The 12,081-nt window shown below is 37.9% G+C and overlaps 1 protein-coding gene across 13 annotated transcripts in view; it reads right to left on the bottom strand.

Moving 5' to 3' along the window:
• The window catches only part of LOC108245298 (teneurin-3), a 401,662-nt gene that overhangs the window by 168,796 nt on the left and 220,785 nt on the right, over window positions 1-12,081 (bottom strand). The window contains exons 1-2 of one of the 13 annotated variants that reach the window (XM_017432086.2): window positions 10,806-10,812; window positions 2,964-2,968 (exon numbers count right to left, since the gene is read on the bottom strand). The exons of the other annotated variants lie outside the window; for them this stretch is intronic. The gene's annotated coding sequence lies outside the window, so the exon portion shown is untranslated. Of the gene's footprint in view, window positions 1-2,963; window positions 2,969-10,805; window positions 10,813-12,081 lie in introns of those variants that run through there. 13 annotated transcript variants of the gene reach the window in all.

Genomic DNA, 12,081 nt, shown 5'->3' with positions numbered 1-12,081 from the left:
TTGATGTTGTGCATCTCTAAGCATTCAATGATCCAAGTAATGATATATATATATATATATGTGCCTAGATGTGCAGTTCTAGGCACAGCCAAGATACTGCGCAGAACCCTCAAGCTCCCAGGCCTCTGGTAGAGGACCCGAGCTCAGAGGATGAAACAAAGACCACCCGTGGAGGGTGAGAAGGGAATTTTTATATATATATATATATATATATGCAATTACTTTAGAGATATAAGTAAACTATAAATATATTTGAATAAAACAGCCTATTGCCTCTGGTATTTGAACTGACACAAGCAATATTGTAAATTTAAATTGAAACATGAATAAATTTATTCTTAATACTTGTGGTTAACCTTAAAATTTCAGTTTAATCTCACACACCCCAACAATTAATATAAATAAAAAAACCTGATCACAGATTGGTTTGAAATCAGTTCAATTCAGTTCAGGAAACAGGTAATATTAAACAGAGTAATGTTAACATGTTCACTTGTCTCAGCCTCCTTATTAAAATATGGGCATTAAAATAAAAAACAAATTTTAGTTAATATAAATATACTATTATAACTATAAAATAATTAACATTAAACACTATGTGATTTTAGTTAGGCAGCAAAGAAAAATCATTTTAGTTTACAAATAAAAGCTTAATAAATCATGTGATACATTTTTATATTTTTGTTTTAATACCATGAAACCTTGGTATTTTGATTGAGGTTATCATACCATCAGAATCAGTTCATGCCTAGTCCTTATAATTGGCTTTTTCGCCTGTCAATAATCCACTAATCATTTATTAAGAGTTTAAATCTCATGTAAGCTGGATATTTTAGTCTTTGTATTTAATAATTCACATCATATTGTCTTGGATGGATAAAAAATAATAAACACAATCCACTTCAAGATGACTTTGCTGAACAGGACCTGTGGGTTTAAGCAGTAAGTGGTTAAAACCATCCCAATTCTTTGATTTTATCCAGATGTTGGAGAGGCAGCAGAGAGTGCATTAGTCTACTGTTTCGCTCTCCATCTCTAGTTTCATCAGACCTTGATCTGTATCCTGTGAAGAATAAATGTTTCCCCTGTTGAGAAGCTAATTAAAACAGAGATCCAGCTAAATCACCGTAAGAAGTAACTAGCCAAAACTAGTTACTACAGGTTGTCCTCATTTTGATTAGAAAGATTCATTTCACTTTCTAAAACCAAACAGATTGACCCAACCAAAATACTTTAAAAAGTCTGATTTTCTTTAACTAACAAACTAAAATATTAGAAAACACACTGATTCATTCCAAGTTCTTTATTTTCACTGCTAAACATTAGTCATCCAGGAAAATTAAAAAATAAAAAAATCCTTATGAAGTTACTAAGTCTCAGTATGTGACAAATGGATCTTAAGTTCCTTCAATTCAAATGACATAAACTCATAAATGTTAACAGACTCACAGTAAAAACAGAACCATATCCAAACACCATTCTGTGATCTGAAGTCATTCATACCAACACAGGAAAAGAAGTAACTATCATGCTGTGATTATTGGTAGTTAGCACAAATGATGTCCAGGAGGCTCCAATCAGAAGACAGAAGAGCCTCGTCTTAAATGGTTTGTTTTTGTTTACACCAAACCATCTGTTACAATATATGCTTTCAGCAGAGATGTGCTTCAGTCAGCCATATGCCTGAATGGACCACATTTACAAGTAAAGATGCTTCAGGCACGGATCAAAGCAATCAGAGAGAAAACTCCTCACAAAAACCAACTTTAAATAAGATAACTTTGTTTTAACATAATTAGCTTTTACAATACAAAAACCATGAATAAAACCAATGGATCAAACTAAACAGAGGGGGATTAAAAAATGAAGAAATTCACTAGAGATGCACCAATTACAGTTTTTTTGTCTGGTTTCTAGAACCTTGAGGTTTCCTTGATGTGGAAAATGTGGACAGAATCACAGAACTAGATGTTTTAAAATTGATTTCATAGTTTAACACCGAATGTCATGGAATTTGTTAATATGTGGGCTTAATCAAACAAATCAAAGTTTTGTCTTTACAATCCAAGAGTTCTTGACATTTTAGAATAACAGCTTCTCAGACAGTTTGTCGACACGACAGAGTAGATCTACAAGAAAATTAGTGACAACACAAACAGTCACATCAGAAACTGATTGAACCTCAGCCTCACTTCAAAAAACTGTATGTGTGAAATAAGGTATTGCTCTATAAACATAATAAAGCTACACCTGTTTCAGATAAAGCTTTGATAGAACCCAGCTAGCCTCAGTCAAAGCCTGGCAACTGCATGATGAAGCAGCAGAACTGGACACAACAAATAACAGTTACAAAAGACTGCAGCTCCTGAACATTCCTATCATCAGCAAGTCAAACAGAACAGTATTAGAGTACAATATATTAGTTTCACACTATATTTATGGATGCATTATGAGATGCAGTGTGAAGTTCATGTGTGAAGTACTTCTATCATTCCATTTTTATCCCTTTTTCAGTGCAGGGTCAGGAGGTGGCTGGTGTCTGTCTCCAACAACCATTGTGAGACAGGGGAGGGACATCCTGGATAGGTCACAGGTCCATCACAGGGACACATAGAGACAAATGAGACAAACAGCCATTCACGCTCTCACTCACACCTAGAGACAATTTAGAGTTACCAATGAACCTAACATGCAAATGTTTTGTTATGTGGGAGGAAACCAACACATGCATGGGGAGAACTTGTCCACTGCACACAGAAAGGCACCAGGTGGGAGGCAAACCTCTGACCTTCTTGCCGTGAGGAGACAGCTTAACCACCGCCCTGCCACGCCACCTTGTGAGAAATTTTGTTTTACCAAAACACTGGAATATTTTCATTTATTATAAATGACGTACAGGCAAATTTTAAGCACTTTACTAATACAATGAAGGTTTATTTTATTAAACCACCCTATAATTAGACCTTGTCTGAGGTGTTCCCCCACCTCTCACCCATGACAGCTGGAGAAAGGCATTACCTCCAAGCAATCCTGCGCACAAACAAGCAAGTATAGAACATGGATGGATGATTTGACACTTTTATGTGACAAAATGTTGTTAAATCATAAACACAGAATTCAGGAAAATAAAAACAGGATAAAACTAATTTGGAAAAGAAAATATCAGCATACATTATATACATTATAGTTTTTGTTTATTTACAATTGGACCGGTTACAGTGCCTGCTATACATACGCGCCCCTGTTCTGAACTGCTAAAAAAACAATTCATCATTGCTCTGACATATCTGACAGTTCAAACTTGTTTTTGTGTCCAAATCATCTGATGTCTTCTATAGTGATCAGACAGTGTTTAAAAGGCCAACAGAGAGAGACAGAAACAAATGTGGAAGAAATGGTAGAGGAATAAAAAAACATTTAAGATCCTGTGTCACAAACTTGCTGTGCAGTGGTTGTGAGTTAACAACACAGAGCACTGAGATGAAAATTAGTTTGGGTCAAACTCATTATTTGTCTACGGCATTTTCTGCCTATAAAACAAAATATTTATTTCATTTGTGTTTGGATATGATACAATCTGTTACCCCCAATGCCCAGTTAATTCCCATGGAAAGTTTCCTATTTGGAACATTTTCAAAACTCCCCAGCTCAATTTCCAACGAAAGGTTTCCCAAAATGTACTGAACATTTTCTGCCTCTTTACAACCTTAATTATGACCCAGTTCAGTCCAGTCTTCAGCTGTTGGATAGATACCCTCACATTTGACCGTAGAATCATTTGGTCTATGGAAGAGTTCATGGTTGACTCAATGATTACAAGGAACCCAAACCATCAGCCCTGCACCACAGTACTGACAGTTAGTATGAGGTGTTTGTGTTGATATGATGTGCTTGGGTTTCTCCAAACATGCTGCTATGCATTATGGGGAAACATGACTCCTTTGGTCTCATGTGTCCAAAGGATATTGTTCCAGACTTCTTGTGGTTCCTTCAATTAAAAATTTACAAACCCAAATCGTGCTGCCATGTTGTTTTTAGTGAGAAGAGGCTTTCTCCTGGAGCCCTTCCAAACAAGTGATGACCTTTGACCTTTAACCTACTAAATGAAACCTGTAGAGTCTGAGCTCATGTCTCTGAACATTGCAAGGTCTGACCTTCAGGGTGAATTTTCTAGGATGTCCACTCCTGGGCAGACCAGCTGTCTTGATTATTTTCCATTTGTGAATAATGTTTCTGTCTGTAGAATGATGGACTCCAAATAGTTTGGAAATGACCTTTGACCTTTCCCAAATTGATGGGCAGCAACAGTTGCTTCTGCAAGGTCATAGCTGATGTCATTCTGCCTTGAGTTGTGTCAACAAACACCTGTACCATCCAGAGTGGTCCCACTGATGATGATCAGTTAATCAATACATTTGATCAGTAGCTCCTGGCTGATACTGAACCTCTGGAATTCCGTGGAAGAAGCAAGGGTTTAACATATTGGCTTTGTTTTTGTTTAATAAATAATGACATAGTAAAAGCTATTGTGTGTTTTTATTGTGTGTGCTTGTACTATTTTCACTTGACGTCAAATTGGAATCATTTTAGAACCTGTGAAAGACCTGATCAGTTTTAATATGTCCTGAGAAAACTCTTGAACTGAAAGAGGGTAGACTTTCTTTTTGCTATGACTATAGATTTTCATCTAATTTTGGTTTGTTTCTGTTTACTTCCTGATATTGATTAACTTGTTCTTAAAATTTATAGTTAGTTTGTATTTTATTCTAATGTTTTTTTATGGTGGACTCAAGCACTGTCTAAAAAGATTGTTTTTTTTAGTTGCTGGGTGGATCTTGTCTTTATTAACAATGATTGTGCTTTTAGCACCACAGTTGAGCTTGTCTTTGTCCTCATGGAAAGTGTGAACACCAACTGAGCCCGAAGGCCAGAAGACGCCTGCCTCATTCTCCCCACAGAGGACCAAAGAGGTTCTGTGTGGATGCATTTCTCTGCTCAGTCAGCTGTGTATGTATGTGTGTGTGTGTGTGTGTGTAACCTGCTGCAAAAAGAGAGCAATCCCTGTCACATAATCATATCTGCTGACAAACCAGGTCATGCATACATAGGAATACATGCACACACATGCAGACTCTTTTGTGTCTTGAGTGACTGCTCAGCTTTTGCCCTAAGGTTGACAATGACCTCCGAGTTACATCTCATTCGGGGTGTGTGTGTGTGTGTGTTTTATGTGCTGTCCCCCCTGTGGTTCTGATCTCTCTCCTCAGTCCCACCACCCTCAGTGAGGAAAAATGCAGTCAGCCACCGTGTAAGTGCATGCAGATGGAACTATTATTACAGTGCTAAAACAATATTGACAAAGTACTAAATAAAAAGCAGTAACCATATCTGTGCTGTTAGAGCTCAGAGTGTTTAAATTAGACAGTTTTATGTTTCCCCTGCACCAGTTAGCTCTCTGAGAGGAACACCTGTTCACTACTCCTGCTGTGAGTGTGTGTGTGAGTGTGTGTGTGTGTGTGTGTTGGGGGGGGGGTGTCATTTGAAACTGGTGGAGAGAGGATGTTATCATGTTAATATTAGCATTGTTGGATTTTTATATTAGGATACAGAAGAACATGTAACTCCTGGTGTCTCCTGATTCAATGGGGACATTAGGTGACATTAATCGCTTGGAAACATTTGCTGAGAATCAGTGGATTTACAAGGCTGTTTTTATTAATGAAACTCACATTTCTGTGTTTGAATACTACTATATTGTCAGTACTGTGTCTTCACCACATGTTCATTTCAATGTGTTATAATATTATTATTGTATTAAAGTATATTCTATAACCATGGTTCTCAAACTGTGGAACGAGTAAGTAAGCAGAGTTCTCTCTCGGGTTCAAAATTCTTTAGTCACTGTAGCTAATTGTTGCCACACAAAGGTGGTCAGCCACAAAATAATGTCAACACAAGTTCTACAAGACTGTCTTGGGATAAACTGAACCTAAATATTCAAACAACAAAAAATGTTACAGTAGGATGTATGCAGATATATGACATATAAGTTATTGTTCATTTCTAACAGAGTATATTCACTTCTAAATCCCCTCTGCTGTCCAACATGTTCAGTAATGAGAGGTGAGGACACAGTCACCAGGTTTGACAAAAAACAGCAAACCTGTTGCTCAGCTGCAGTAGAGCTGGTGGAGGACTGGAGTGGTTGTTTTTAGTTCTGTTTCAAACCTGTATCTAGTGGTCAGCAGCAGATGCTGGAGTCGAACATAGCGGGGGATGTATAGCACAGGTGTCAAACTCCATTCCTCGGGGGCCGCTGTCCTGCATGTTTTAGATGTGTTATGGCTTTAAAACACCCGTTTTAAATGGATGACTTGTTGCCATGCTCCTGGAGAACTTGATGATTTGGTAAGGAGCTAATCAAACCATTTGAATCAGGTGTGTTGGAGCAGAAAAACCTAAAACCTCCAGGACAGCGGCCCTCGAGGCCTGGAGTTTGACACCCCTGATGTATAGCAACCACCAGGGAGAGGGAGCATCTCTCTCTTCCTAAAAAGGGAGCTGGAGCCGTGGTCTGTGATTCAGAAGGAATTCACAGGATTGTATCATCCAGGGTCTTGTTCACCTTCAAGACAACTCCGGCTGCAATCTAGCCTTCACACACCTCCATATGAAACTGGTTTAGAATAGAGTCCAAAGACACAACAGACTATTAGACAATGGAATTATTGAGAAAGTCAGGTTTTTTTGGGAGGTCTGAGCAACAGCAACCTCAATGAAACCAGTAAGGAGTTCAGTTTTTGCTTAATTTCTGATGACAGTTTCTGAAGACCTTCCTTTAGCTGAGTGATGTCATTGTTTCCCATATGGTTCATAAACCTGTTGGTCATCATCAGCTACTCTAAATTTTAACATTTAACAGTGACTACACAGCAGAGTATTGTCCATGACAGCTTCAAAGGTTGCTGAAGCCATCATCATGGCACAGAAATGTTGATCCAATCTCGAAAACTGATACAAATATGGAAACAAATAACTGACTAAAAAACTTAAAAAGAAAGCTAAAACTAGCTAACAAAATCCAAAATTAAAAAGTTATATTAGGGTCAGTAGATGAAGGGCTCCCCCAAAATATCATGATGTGTGGAAAAGGAGGTGAACCCAGAGCGTAGACTCATGTTGAAAAAAGAACTAATTTGTTAACGGAACAAAACAAAGGCAGACGGAGCAGCAACTAGACTGAATAATGAAACTCACGAACAGGACTCCAAACCATGAGGGGAGAGACAAGACGAGGGACCAGGAAGCTCTGGAGGGAAACATAAGAACCAGGACAGCGAGAAGAATGACAATGAACCAGCAGTGAGTGGAGGAGATGACCGGGTTTTAAAACAGAGGGTAATTAGGTGAAGTGGGCACAGGTGAGTGATTACAACTAAGAACAGGTGAAGATGGGCGTGGCAGGAAAACAAGAGACTGACTGAGGAGAAGTGAATGATGACAGGAAACAAAGATAACTGAATAAAATAAACAATAAACTCAAGCTGAAACATGAAGACAATAAAAGCAATAAACTGAATACAAAAACACAAAGAAAACCCAAATCTTGATACAAAGACAACAAAATGTGACCTTGAACACAGACATATGACACCTAGGTGCAACTCAACATCCCTCAGCCAGAATCTATAATCTGTAATAACATTTCAATTTGTTGTGCACTGTATGCTGTATAGTCTGAATGACAAAGAAATGTCTATTTATTTATATCTTTAGTGGAAATCAGCTAAAGGTTATGGTATCAATGATTGGGTGTAACTATCCAGTTTGGGTGTGATGAGATCTCGTAGAGCGGGATCTGGTGGGACTAAAATATCACAAGGTATTTTTGTTGAGCTGGAAACTTTCTCGTGAACCAAAAACAAACCCTGTTGCATGATTTTGTCTGGTCAAACTATTACTGAAGTTGTTCTATCCACTTTGCGTATTTATTACAAAACAGAACACACGTCAAGAACATGTCAAGTTTACGTGGCGATCTGCTGAGAAAATTAAGTTTGACCTCCTATTAATCTGTTTGAGACAAGTGAAAAAGTGTACTGTTTACTGAGCCCACCCCTCCCCCATCCACTCCCCAGACAGCTGTTTAATAATCTCTGTGTTCATCTGTGTCAGAAATGTTTCTGTAACAAAAAAGCACACAAAGGAGTTTCCATGACTCAGACTTTTAGATAACACAGCTACAAAATCTGCCTGATTTTATTTGATCAAAATATTTTTTTTGTTCTTGCTTGTAATTATAAGGTGAAATGTTAGCAGATGTTTATATTTTCATTGAGGTCTTTTTGAGCTTTTTTGATGGCCTTTGGTAAAATGTTTTCAATAGGAATCAGTAAAAGTCTTTACAAAAACCCAGTAAACTGTTTGTTCTTACTGCTAAATAAAATATGTTGAGAAAAGTTAATTTCATATTTCTGTATGAATTTTTTTTGGTGGATATAAAAATGTAGGTTTTTGCAAACTTGTATTGGGTAAAGTTTGTTCAGTGGCCAAATGAAATGAAATCTGCTGCTCATCTGTCAATAACAGCATTAACGTTTAGCGTTTGGGCTGAGCTCACTTTAATTCCCCAGCTTCCTCTTTGTGTGTTTGTGCACAGAAATGCACATTTAAACACCTGTTTGATTGTGTGTGTGTGTGTCTGTGTAGCAGAGTAGAACAGATGGCGCTATGCGGATCACCACTTGCAATAATTATCTGCATTTCACTACCTCATAATTACACTGATTGGAGCTGCGTGCTGCCTGACATGTGACACATAGTGTGTCCTAATTCTGATATTCAAATCAAAAAAACACATACTGTAAGAGATATTATAAAAATGTACTGGATTCTTACCAGGTTTTAAAAAAAGTCTCAAATAAACACATGTAATTAAAATGCAGAAGTTTGTAAAAAAATAAAATAAAAACACAACAACAACAACAAAAAACATTGCATCCACAGATACATTCTGGAATGGATAGGCTATATTTTCCTAAACTTTGTTGTTACTGTTCTTTTATTATTTTTTTTTCTTGGGCTAAAATGTTGGTCAAATTGACAAATTTGGAGGAGGTGGACGAAGAGAAAGAATAAAGGAACTGATGATTCCTACAGGAAAACAAACTGCTAATTAATTGAGTAAATACATTAATATAAAAGATTTGATCAAATGTCGAAATTCATTCAACAAAACAAAGAGACGCCTGAACAAACTCACACTTTTACAAGATAAAAAAGGTTAAGGCTCCCGTCACACATGATGTTGACATATACAACTTGTTAGAATGTGGCTGGACTGCAGTAAACTCGAAGACCTTCTTCAGTTTGAAGGCACACATGACGCTGATGCTAGTGCTCACCGAACAGTTTTTTACTGCATCCCCAAGATGCTCTCCTATACGGTCACCATGCTCTGGAAGTCCCCCCACAGGACAATCACAGCTGTGGCCTTGGCATGAATCCAGCATGGACAGTCTTGAATCAGATTCTCAGCAGTCAAGCCATGCCAGTATGTGATGGTCCCACGTTATGGATACTCTGCTCCACTCAGGACCCTGGTATGCTGCCAGCCACCACAATGACAAACCACTACAAAAGTTTTGGTCATGCTCAAAATCAATATGAATCTATCACACTATATCATGAGTAATGTGGAGAACAGTTGCTATGATTATTGGATATGTGTGCTGAATAAAAAATCATTGACACATTTTTTTTTGTTGACATATACACAGAGCTATTAATAGACAGCTCCAGTTATAAAGAACCATGTCAATGTTGTTTTTGTAACTGTAGTGCACGACCAGACTGTCAGGGGCAGTATCATCCCTGTTGTTTGCCAAGACTGCACACAGTCTTCTATCAAAGAAAAACATGAGGAAAAGCCTAACAAACAACTAGAAGACGATGGATAGCAATCAAAACAGAGACTTTTAGAGGTTTGTAGGTAAACTGTACAAAGCAGAGCTTGTTTTCCCATGGCAGCACCTCTGCAGTGTTCTGTAACCACCTCCTGGAGCAGAGATGGCAGCTTTAGAAAGTTTTAGCGAGTGAAGTTCAAAGTCAAAGCCAAAGCTAATTTATTTTTCCACTAGAAACTTAAATTGTGAAAAAAAGATTCAAAATACATAAAATGCAAAGCAGTAAAACAAATAGAAAAATTGGCATTCAATGGAAAAAAAATGTTGAAAAATATCCTGGAGTAAAATGCTCCTGGCATTAAACAGTGTTTAAAAATCCAGCAAATGCTGACTGAAGGATAAAAAAGTATAATAAAGGTTGGCACAAAACTAGTTGCTGCATGTTTAGACCTGAATGATAACAATCAATATCACAAGTTGAGTTGCCGCCTTTTTTAATGTTGATGTTTGTAGACGACTGCTGAGTGAAAACGTGATGTGTTAAAAACCTGAAATGATATATTGCATTAATGCAGAGACATCAGCGTGATATTCATTTGTGGGCAGATTAAAGCAGATGAACTGTTGGTACACCTACAGGAAGAATAGATGGACTGAAATTATCATTAAAAAATCAACTGATAAAAGATTTTTAACCGATTAGTCGACTACCAAAATAATCATTAGTTGCAAACCGAATGTGGATCCCACCATATCCTCCAAAGACCATTAGGGCTCTGACTGACTTTTTTATTTATGTCCTAGAGGGGTCATCATTCAATGTGAAGGTGGCATAAATACCAACCAATCCAATTCCCAGTGTGAGATTTGAGTGTTGCCAGTTCAACTGGAACATCTGACTGTGTGTGTGTGTGTGTGTGTGTGTGTGTGTGTGAGTATGAAGGCTTCGGTTCTAACTGCTTCAACATGCATCTGGATCTCAGCTCTATCTTCTAACTTCCACCTGTCATCACCCACCCTCCTCCCATCCATCTCTTTATTTTTGTTTCCCTTTACAGTCAGAGTACTACAGCTCAGCACAGGAGGAAGCCATGCATGCATGCACACACAGACACACACACACACACACAGATGGACGTCATGATTCACTGCTGTGCAGATGGTCAGTAGTTCAAGAGTCGGAGATTAGTTTTTATAAACACTGAACATCAAATTACTGTTACACATGTAGTAGACTGAAGCCATGGCCTTCCACGCACATACACAAACACTCCTCACCAAAAGAGATAAAATCTATGAACATTTAAACACAGCTGGGATGATAAAGCTCTGAAACCAACTTGTCTGTTGTCTGAATTGAAAGTATGGGAGAGGACACAAAAACGTCATAACAAGTACAAATGGAAAACTGCCTTGTTAGCAGTGGCGGCTGGCCAATAGAGGGTGCTAGGGCGCCGCCCCACCACTCACATTACCTTGAATAAGACGTAAAAAAAAAAAATTAAATTAAATTGTACATTAAAAAATTTCGAAATATATGTATATATATTTTTAGTTGTGTAAGATAAATATATTTATAGTTAATGATAAGTAAAGTAGTTTCGTTCATCGACGTTGTCTGATTGGTGACGTATTTCCGCCCCGGGGCGCAAAAATCTTTGTCCATAGACTCTCGTTAAAAGTTGCACATGCGCAGTAGCTCCTCTTCAGTACAAGAGATAGGACCGTTCAGGGCGCACCTCTCCTGCGCCCAGAGCTGAATGCAGCTGTGTTTACATTTCACTGCCTCCCGCTGCCGGAGCGTGGGACTCCCGCCACGGGCTGACGTCACATCGGTCTGTCATAAAGTTCGCCTGATTGAAAAGTCGAGCCGCGGGTGTGCTGACTTTTATTCAAAGACAGTAATAAGTTCATTACGTGACTAAGTTACATACACAAGGTAATAAATAAGTTCAGAGTTAATAATTAGTTTAAGAAAATTTATGCTAAAATCTGTTAGAATGTTTGGTTTTGAATTCTAATCGGAGTGAGACATCCAATCTTCGTTATATTGTATGTGCAGAATACATGACGTAGTGAGTGCTCTCACCATAAAACAAGCTTTGACGTAGTTTCTCCGGTAAAGTTTTGAAAAATAAGGAAGAAAACAGGTCTTATAAATGCTAAATGTGTCCTA

The sequence above is a fragment of the Kryptolebias marmoratus genome, linkage group LG6 (genome assembly GCF_001649575.2).
Source record: "Kryptolebias marmoratus isolate JLee-2015 linkage group LG6, ASM164957v2, whole genome shotgun sequence".
Taxonomy (NCBI): Eukaryota; Metazoa; Chordata; class Actinopteri; order Cyprinodontiformes; family Rivulidae; genus Kryptolebias; species Kryptolebias marmoratus.
Note: the sequence above shows the minus strand (reverse complement) of the source record. Positions and strands in the feature narration are given on the sequence as shown.